We start from the raw sequence: 9525 nt of genomic DNA, 5'->3' as shown, positions 1-9525 counted from the left end.
CGGCCACCAGGCACGGGCCGTTCGGCTTGTCAATAGGAACCCTAGCCATTGCGTCAGGTCGTGGATCGTCTGGCTCTCGGCAGCGGACTGTCTGCGGTACTTCAGAGAGCACCGTCGTTGATACACATTGCAGTGATTAGCCCCTAGCTCGGTGTCAACATACTTTTTGGCGACTCCGCTGGGGATATCACGTGAAGATCTATCAGATCGACCATCAATGTTTGGTTCAAAAGATAGTTCTGACATCTCTCCCAGCAACATCATCGAGCCGACTATAAAAACTCTTTCGACTGAGGATCAGCGAGAGTTCAAGGAGCACAAGTAACAACTAATCAAGGATGCCCAGGTGAAGTTCCTGGCCAACTTTAAGGTGGACTGAAATCAAAAAGTCGTCCGGCAGCGAGCGACTAATCTAGCTTCGCTCTAACCTACTACAACTACCCTCAAAGTAAGTGAAACAAAAGAAATCCAATCCCTTAGATCTTACGTAGATGAGCAACGAGAACAAATGCAACGATTAATACGGGTTATGCAAGACGAGTATATGAGGCTAGCACGTGCATTTGATAAATTTGACCAATCCCAACCACTTTATGGGATACCGATAGACACATATTCTGGACAACTACAACCTCCTACGCAGATCGAGAGTAAATCCACCGATCTACGCACGACCGGACCGTCCATGCCTGAGTGCGAACCATCCTGACCAATGACAGCTGGTCCTGTTTTCCGAACTGAGTTACCGAAATCCGAGCCAGGGCCACTGCATTTTACGCAAACCCTAACAGACTCTTTCGGATCGTCCGCGCATATAGCCGGACAGTTCGAATACATCACCGGACGGTCCGCGTATCAGACCGGACAGTCCAACGCGGAGTATACAAAACGTAATATTAATTATCATTCCTCATTTTTACACCCGTCCCAGCGAAACCTATCGTTACACCCCACGAAACCCTAGTACCATAATACGATAGCCCAGACACGTGAGGGCGAGTACTTTTTGGCCTTCCATACAAGACCGAAAAGAGATGAGCAGCCATATGAGCCACCAGGGGCAAGCATTAATGCCCAGAAAACCCAAACCCATGGACAAGAAGACGACATAATACCAAAACACCCACACCTATGTTGAACCAAAGGGCCAATTGACTACCATCGGTTGCTATTGACATAGTAAGAGAAGAGATAGCTGGGGCATTCTGAGATAAGCTCGGAATTAACATGGTCCCCGGGGGCAGTCATATCGAAAACCATATGACTGTCGATTTGATTACCACCTGTACCCCAAGGAACAAGGATACCCGAATTTGGAAAAATTTCGAGTGAGCAAGGTAAAAGCACACACGAGCACATCATCAGAAAAAAATCTTCCACTTCTTAAGGTTAAGCAGCGTATCCGCACGGAGAATAGAAGAGCCTCCAAACAAGTGTCAAAACACTTCCTTGGAGGGCTCGGGGGTACTGTCGGGTATCGTAATTAGGGGCACCTAGATTACGCCCCTAAAACACGCTTAACCCCTACACCGCCATCAAGACACATTCCCCGAGGACGAAGGATCATAACTCACTCTTCGCCCGAGGCCCCTCTCAGGGGTCACCATAACTCTGCCTCGCACGAGCCTGCCCTCGAACAGGGTGTGTACTCGGGAGAATCCTTGTCCCGGCCGAGGTCCCCTCTCCCCAGAACGACAGTCTCCGCCTCGCCTGAGCCCATCTCGGGTAAGGAAGACAACCCCAAGGCAAGGCTCAGCCGAAGTTCGCAGGGGACAAGAGCATTCAATGCGCATACCTACCCCACACAAAGTTGCAGTTGAACATGAGCAACAAGACCGCGGTCCTAACAAGCTTCATCAACTACAATGACGCATGTGACCACTGTTCCCGCACGCCTTCTACCAACCCACGATGGGACGTACGATACGACAAGAACGCAGGCTGAACCTTGGGCGCAAACTCTGCCTCACCCAAAGTCGACCTCGGCCTCAAGACAAACTCCACCTCGCCCGAGCTCTGCCTCAGCTACCTACTCCCCGCGAATCCCGTAGGAGGCCACTCCTTCAACTGTGGCGTGCACATCTTCGAATCCTGGAGCGGGCTCGGTCGCGACCTCGGGCAGATTTTCGTCTTGCCCAAGCTTGGCTCTAACCTCGATATTTGCAATATAAAGGTGCCTAACGTCACCATATACTGTAGAGCTAACATATTACTTAGAGGCTTTTTGCCATACTCAGTACTGTGTTAACCACTATGGCATGGGCAACCCCCTTGTCAGGGGGGCTCGGGTACGTGGCCGAGCCCTTGGCCCTGGCCTCAGCTCAAAGGAAATCAAGCGGGCACAAGTCAACAACAAGTACAAGACCATGCTCCGGGCCATACCATCTACAGGGGCACGTGAAAGGGAAATGGCCTCAACCATCTCCTATAATCGATTTTGGTGTTTAACGACCATCACAAAACTTATGGACTAACTAGTTTGCCTAGTTGATCTTTTCTTAGGTGCTAAAGTTCATATACTTCTGTAAGGAAAATGGACCCATGGGCCATTTCTATAAATATGGGGCAAGTCAGACTTGCACCAGCCTACGGTACACTAGATTGTCCGTTGTGCACCAGACAGTGTCCGGTGCCCAGGCTGGCGCGCCCTACGAACAGGCCGCTCTCGGGAAAACTCAGTGATCCGCGGCCAGACTGTCCGGCATGCACCGGGATGTCCGGTGAGCCCACAACCAACAGTCGACTTCACCACAGGGGCCAACGGTCGACTGCCATCGGGTCAGAAACAGTCAGAGAAACTCAGTCGCACCGGACTGTCTGGTGTGCCATAGGGGCCAGCAGATCCAACGGTCGATTGCTACAGATGCCAACGGTCGGGTGATGTGGTAGTCACCGGACAATGAACAGTGTCGTGTCCGATGTGCACTAGACTGTCCGGTGCGCGTCGACAGAAAGCTGCTGCTTTCTGTCCAAACACTATAATTATGGTGGGGGCTATAAATACAATCCAACCACCTCCATTCAGCACACCCAAGCATTCAATACATCCACATTCAATACAAGAGCAAGGAATTCATTCCAAGACACATTCAAAGCTTCTAATCCTCTCCAAGTGCCATAAATAAGACAAGTGATCAATAATGATTAGTGACTTGAGAAAGTGTGAGTCATGTTTCATTTGTTTCTCTTGTTGCCTGGCTTTTTAATCGTGCTTTCTTCATCTCCTTCTAAACTCTCTAAGTGACTTGTAAAGCTAGCAAGAGACACCTAAGTGTGGTGATCCTTGTGGGGTCTTTTGTTGGTGTTTTGGGTCCGACCGCGCACCCAGGGTTGCCCCTCGAGGTGCTTTTTGGAGTAGGACGGTGTTACAGACTGTAGCTCGATGGTTCACGCTAGATGCACGAGAGACAGTGGGCAATTTTGTACAGGTTCTGGCCGCTTTGAGATGCGTAATACCCTACGTCCTGGCGTGAATACTTTGTGTGGTGGGTTACAAGGAGGCTCTCTAATATCAAGGATTTTAGAGAACTAGGTGGATGGCTAAGTAGTGAGGTATGTGAAAGCTCTCTTGTGGGTTTTGGTGGTTTGGATGACAACCCAATTAAAGGACTAACAAGTGTGCTAAGTGTTGAACAGGTGCTTAATGCAAAGCTAACAGGGTTCAACACAAGTGAACAAGTGTGATGGTCCAAAGACTGGATTGTCTATAGATAATGGACATCACAAGAAAAATGGACATAGCTTAAGTGAGACTCGGTGTGCGTAACTCAGAGACAACCGATCAATCCAAGGATGGAAGAAAGTAGAGCTTCGAGGTACCGAGTGCATGGGAGAAAGTCAAGGAGACCAGGAACCCAAAGCCAGGGGTGAAGAAGAAGACTTGCAAAGTCAAGGTTGATCTTGTTAAGAGTTATGGTGCATCAAGGAACACTACATAAAGACATGACTTACAACCAATGAGGTAACATCTACAATTATGTGGTGTAAGTCATAAGGCTCAAGATCAAGCTCAAGAAGTGAACAAGGTCACTGGAAGGAGAAGCTATGTCAAAACCAGAACTGGAAGCAGCCCAAAAGAGCTGAGTGCACCTTGATCTTTAGTTTGGGTTGTTCCTAGTTTGGAGATATTCTATGTGACCTTTACAGGATGTTGGAGCTTAGAAATGTCAATCTAGATCAAGTCAAGTTGACTTGATGGTTTATGAGTCTAACATCAATCCCAATCATGCCAAATGCTAAAGAAGTGCAAAACAATAACAAGGTGTGTTTCTAGACATAGTGAATTGTTTTTGAGTACTAACATATTCTGTCTAAGTGCTAGAAACAACGAGAAAAGAATTGCAAAAAGTCTTGGCTCGGTGCAGCCAAAACGTGCTCAGTCTGGCACACCGGAATGTCCAGTGGTGCACTGGATAGTGTCCGGTGCGCCAGGCTAAACTACGGTAAACATGCCACTCTCGGGAAAAGTTTGGCGGCGTATGGCTATAATTCACCGGACTGTCTGGTGGTGCACCGGACTGTCCGGTGAGCCAACGGTCGGCAGCGCAATCAGCGGGCGACGTGTGGCCTGAGTCAACGGTTAGTTGGCGCACCGGACTGTCCGGTGTGCACCGGACAGTGTCCGGTGAACCAAGAGGACCGTTGCTCCAACGGTCAGCTGAGCCCGATATGGAAGTAGATCGCGCACCGGACAAGCTATAGGACCTGTCCGGTGGTGCATCGACTGTCCGGTGCGCCACCCGACAGAAAGCAAATATTGCCTTCCAAAATAAATTCCAACGGCTCCTAGGCCCCTTGAGTCTATAAAAGGGACCCCTAGGTGCCTCAAACAAGTACACAAGTGCAGCCAACAATTGTACACATCATTTGGATCAATTCTCTCTCTCCCTCTCGTGTATATCTCTCTAGTTTGTGTAGAGGCAAAGCTATAAGCCTTTAGAGAGTGGAGAAGTGTTGCTGAGAGCTAGAGCAAAGTCTTGAGCGCATTGTTACTCTGCCGGAGTGCTGTCGAGAAGACTGTAAGCAGCCACGATGTTGTTGTAACCAATATCAACATAGTGGAAAGCTATATCTGTCATACTGACAGATCTGAGCAAACGGAGGAAGGAGTTGAAATAGACTCCAAGCCCAGGTGTGGCTAACTCCAACGAGGACTAGGCAAGCATTTCAGGCTTGGCCAAATCTCGAGATAAATCCCTGTGTCTGTGTGCTCTGCTCTGTGCTGTGTGCTGTTTCTCTGTCTTATTTGTTGTTTATACTTGCACTTCAATATTTATATGTGGTATAAGCTGTCTTCGAAGTGCAGGGTATTTTAAGACAGGAACTTCAATTCTGCTGCAACCTACTCGAAGGGTCTTTCATTCCACTGTGATCCAGCCTTCGAGTAGAGTAAGAATTTCTAGTTATAAAGCGATAATTATTATTCGCCTATTCGCCCCCCTCTAAGCGACATCCAGATCCTTTTCCCGGGCATAGGGAACTTTCAATTGGTATCGGAGCTAGGCCTCTCCAGTGTGGGCTTAGCCGTCCGGAGATGACGATGTCGTCACAAGAGGTAACTCTAGAACTTCTTTTAGGCGATGGTTCTAATTATAAATCTTGGTCTGTCTCTATTTATAATGCTTTCATGCATATTGATCCTGATTTGAGACAGATCTTTAGTAGAAGTATTTTTCCCTCTAATATTAGTAAAAACCCTTCTAATGCTGAACTAAGATGTCTATCTCTTAATCACCATGCTTGCAACATCTTAGTTGACTCTCTTTCTAGAGGTGCTTATTTTGCCATCATGAGTAGTGATAGTGATTTATCTGTTGATGCTCATGATCTATGGACTAGAATTAAAATAAAATATTCTGAGTCCAATTGTACTACTTCTACTCCCTATGTTGCTTGTGGTACTAACCTTTCAAAGGGAGAAGAAAACGATGGCAACCAAACGATGAATCCACCTCACCGACAGGTTTGTCTTCCACTAGTTATAAATGTCTTATTGCTAACAATGATAGTGGAGACGAAAGCGATGATGAGGAGGAATATGAGGATGATAGCGAGGATGAGTCTTCATCACCACAAGGTACATTTTCCTGTATTGCTTCCACTAATAATAATGACAGGGAAAATGAGACCGGTGATGTGGAAGAAGAGGAGATTCGCCGGTTCTACACCAATCTCAACAAAGAAGACAAAGTGCTCTTGGTTAAGTTGTTGAGTAGGAACAAGGAACAAGGCGAGACACTTCTCAGGCTAGAGGAGACTCTCATCAAAACCAACGACAGCCTGGAGAAGATGACCAAAGAACATGAGGAGCTAAAGTGCTCTCATGAGAATTTGGTCCAACAGTATGAATCTGTTTTATTTGAGCAAAGAAATAATCATGATGTATTATCTGATGTTGCTCAACTTAAAACTGAGAATTCTATGCTTAAGAGTCAAGTAGAAATGATAAATTTAAAAAAACTTGCTCTAAGTGAAAAATATGATATGCTATCTTATTTTCATAATGAATTAGTTGATGACCATATCATGCTTGATGTTGCTCATGAGGTTGTAACTGCAAACTTAAATTCATGTGAACCTCATTCTTGCACATGTGCGCATTTAGATAATATATCACCATGTGCTAACCCCTGTTGCTCAAAAGAAAGCAAATTTTTGAATGAGCATCAAGCTGCAGGATCAAAAGAAAGGAACAAGAAAGCAAAGCAACTAAGGAGAAGACGCATTGCTCAACCTCCTCAAGATATCCACGGACGCGTGGTGAAGAAGCTTGAGACGGGAGAAACCGCAGCAAGTGTTAAACTCCATAAGAAGGATGTTCCTAAAGCAATAAATGAAGAAATCAACATGAACAAGGAAAAAGGTAAAAATTCAATTAGTCATGTTGTTTGCACTGATCATCTCTCTATGTCATCCAAGAGCAAAAAGGGAAGAGGAAAAAGGAGGTGCTTCAAGTGCAAGCAATTAGGTCACTTCATTGCATCTTGTCCACACAAAGACAAGGATGAAGGAATGAGGAGATGTTTTGGATGCAACGATAAGGACCATATGATCACTTCATGTCCGCTCATGAAGAATCAAAGACGTGCACCCTCCAAGATGACCCTCACTAAGAAAAAAGACAAACAACAAGTGTCATGTCAGGTTGAGCGACGCTTCTGCTACATGTGTGGTGAGCATGGTCATCTACCTAAGGTATGTAAGAAGGGTAAGGTTCCTAAACAAGTAAATTTATCTCAATCTTATTCGCTTAGGAGACCCAAATCATACACTTGTGCTAGATCAGTAATGAGATCACCTAGAACTAGCACAACTGCTATTTGGGTACCAAAGGCCCTTTTAGATGAACGTTATGGACCCATCTCGAGATGGGTACCAAACTGTGCCAACTAGACCATGCAGGTGCCTCGAGATGGACTGGAGACCCTGGGAGAGCTTAAGATGGTTAATTCAAACTCTATGCTTAAGCTGTCAATTTTATTGTCTATTTATTGACCCAAGGTTGAATTATTGTGCAATACTAATCCCATGTTCATCTCGAGTTAAATAAGTTGTATAGGTCCTTAATCATTATTGGTGAATCAAGCAAAGGACTTTGATGAGAATCTGCAACTTGCTCTCCAAAGGACGGTACCCGTGTATCTTAAGTGCATTATTTCTAATCAGCATTGCTTTTAAGTTGGATTGTCGTGCTATACCTATCCTTGGAGTAGTTATGCTTTTGAGATTGCTTGTGTTGAATATCTTTCAATTAATGATCCATGATTTCCAAGATCATAATCATGCTTGCTTAATCGTGACTGTGTGCTTTATAGGTTATATCTCTTGAATCATTCAATGGGTAGCTTTTCATTTGATATATCCACCATGATTAACTCTCTTGGTGTATGTGGATAAACATGTATCTTTTTGTAAGTCATGCTATGTGGTTTTTAATGATTAACCTATGTGCAAGCATGATAGTTTTGTTTAGTCCATGTTCACATGATTACTTTGTCTTGGTACTCTGTGTATACCAAAACAAGAAATCCATGTTGTGTCTCTAATGCACCCTCTCGAGCTATGAGGTGCATGAGCAAAAAGAGCCCTAAATTGGTGACAACAGGTGCTCTCACTACACACTACCTAAAAGAATGAATCTCATGGCATTCAGGTAAAAGGCAAAGGTATGGAGAATGGAACTATGCAATTTCATTGAATATCTTGAAGTTCCGTTGATTGTGATCATAGCTATGTTCTTGCCTTTCAATTGGTAGTATCTTGGCTTAGGTGCTTTATGCTTTAAAATGTTGTTTCCTTTGGTGTACCTAAAAAAATTCTTCTTAATCATGGTGTGCTTAGACATTGTGCTTTATATGCATGATCTTGTCGTTTTTCAATTGGTATATGTGTTGCAATGATCATCATGTGTGAAGCGTGCCTAGGTGTTTTTAAATGTTATATATCATAAGGCATGCATTGTTTCCACTAGTCATAAGTTGTATTATCTCATCTATTCAATTGGTATCTTTTTGTGATGTAATTGATATATTATGCCTAGACCAAGGTATGTTGTGATCCCCTTTAGTTCTGAGGATGCTAGAATGTGCAAGGTGCAAGTCATTCAAATACTTGATGCACAACTTTAGGGGGAGCACACATAACTTGTGTCTTTTGAGACTAACTGTTTTTTGAGTGATCCTATATAGTCTCAAGGTGGAAAAGGGAAGATGAGCAAGAAATGGAACAATCAGGACTTCGGTACCTCCACAAGTCAAGTAATTGGTATCTAAAGCTGTGAGTAATTGCGTATTTAAAGATTGCTCATGCTCCATAATAGTTGGTGATCCTAGATGCTTATCTTTAAATATCATGGAGCTATGACAGTGATGATCTTTCAATTAGTAGCCTTGGTAGTGTGCTTCAATTGGTATCTCTTGGTAATCACTAGAATAGAAGCTTCATCTTGTGCCACAATACTATAACTTGTTCTAAGTTTGGTGTCTTAGCAACAAGAAAAGGTCAGGATAAAGGATCAGGCACAAGTGTGAAGGAGCTCCCTAGAGATAAAGCTTTCAAGATGGAAATCTTAAATTGATGACAAAAGCAACTCCGCCTACTTAGATGGAAAGTACACCATAACATGGTAAAGGTACAAAAGGAGGTATTGACCTTTTTGCGTATTTGTACCTTAATTTTTCTCCAATGCTTGTGTTGCATATGTTTAATGTGTAAGGGAGAGTAATGTTAGTGTGTTGCATTTTCCCTGCTTAATACCCTGCTGTCCCTTGACATCATCCTATGTTCTTGCTTGAATATGGTTTTGGTGTTTGATGTCAAAGGGGGAGAATTTGTGCATTAAAGCCTACCTCGACCTGAGAGGAAAGCTTATCTTAAGGGTGAAGATTAATTTTTTGTGTGCTAAAGGACCCAAAGGGGTTTCCTTGAGTTCTTTTGATCTTAAGGAAGAATGTGTTAGTTTTGTTGATAATAGTTATCATATGCTTCTTCTTGTATTATATGGTGATAATGCATAATTAGTGCTTT

Source organism: Zea mays, chromosome 3 (assembly GCF_902167145.1).
Source record: "Zea mays cultivar B73 chromosome 3, Zm-B73-REFERENCE-NAM-5.0, whole genome shotgun sequence".
NCBI lineage: Eukaryota > Viridiplantae > Streptophyta > Magnoliopsida > Poales > Poaceae > Zea > Zea mays.
Note: the sequence above shows the minus strand (reverse complement) of the source record.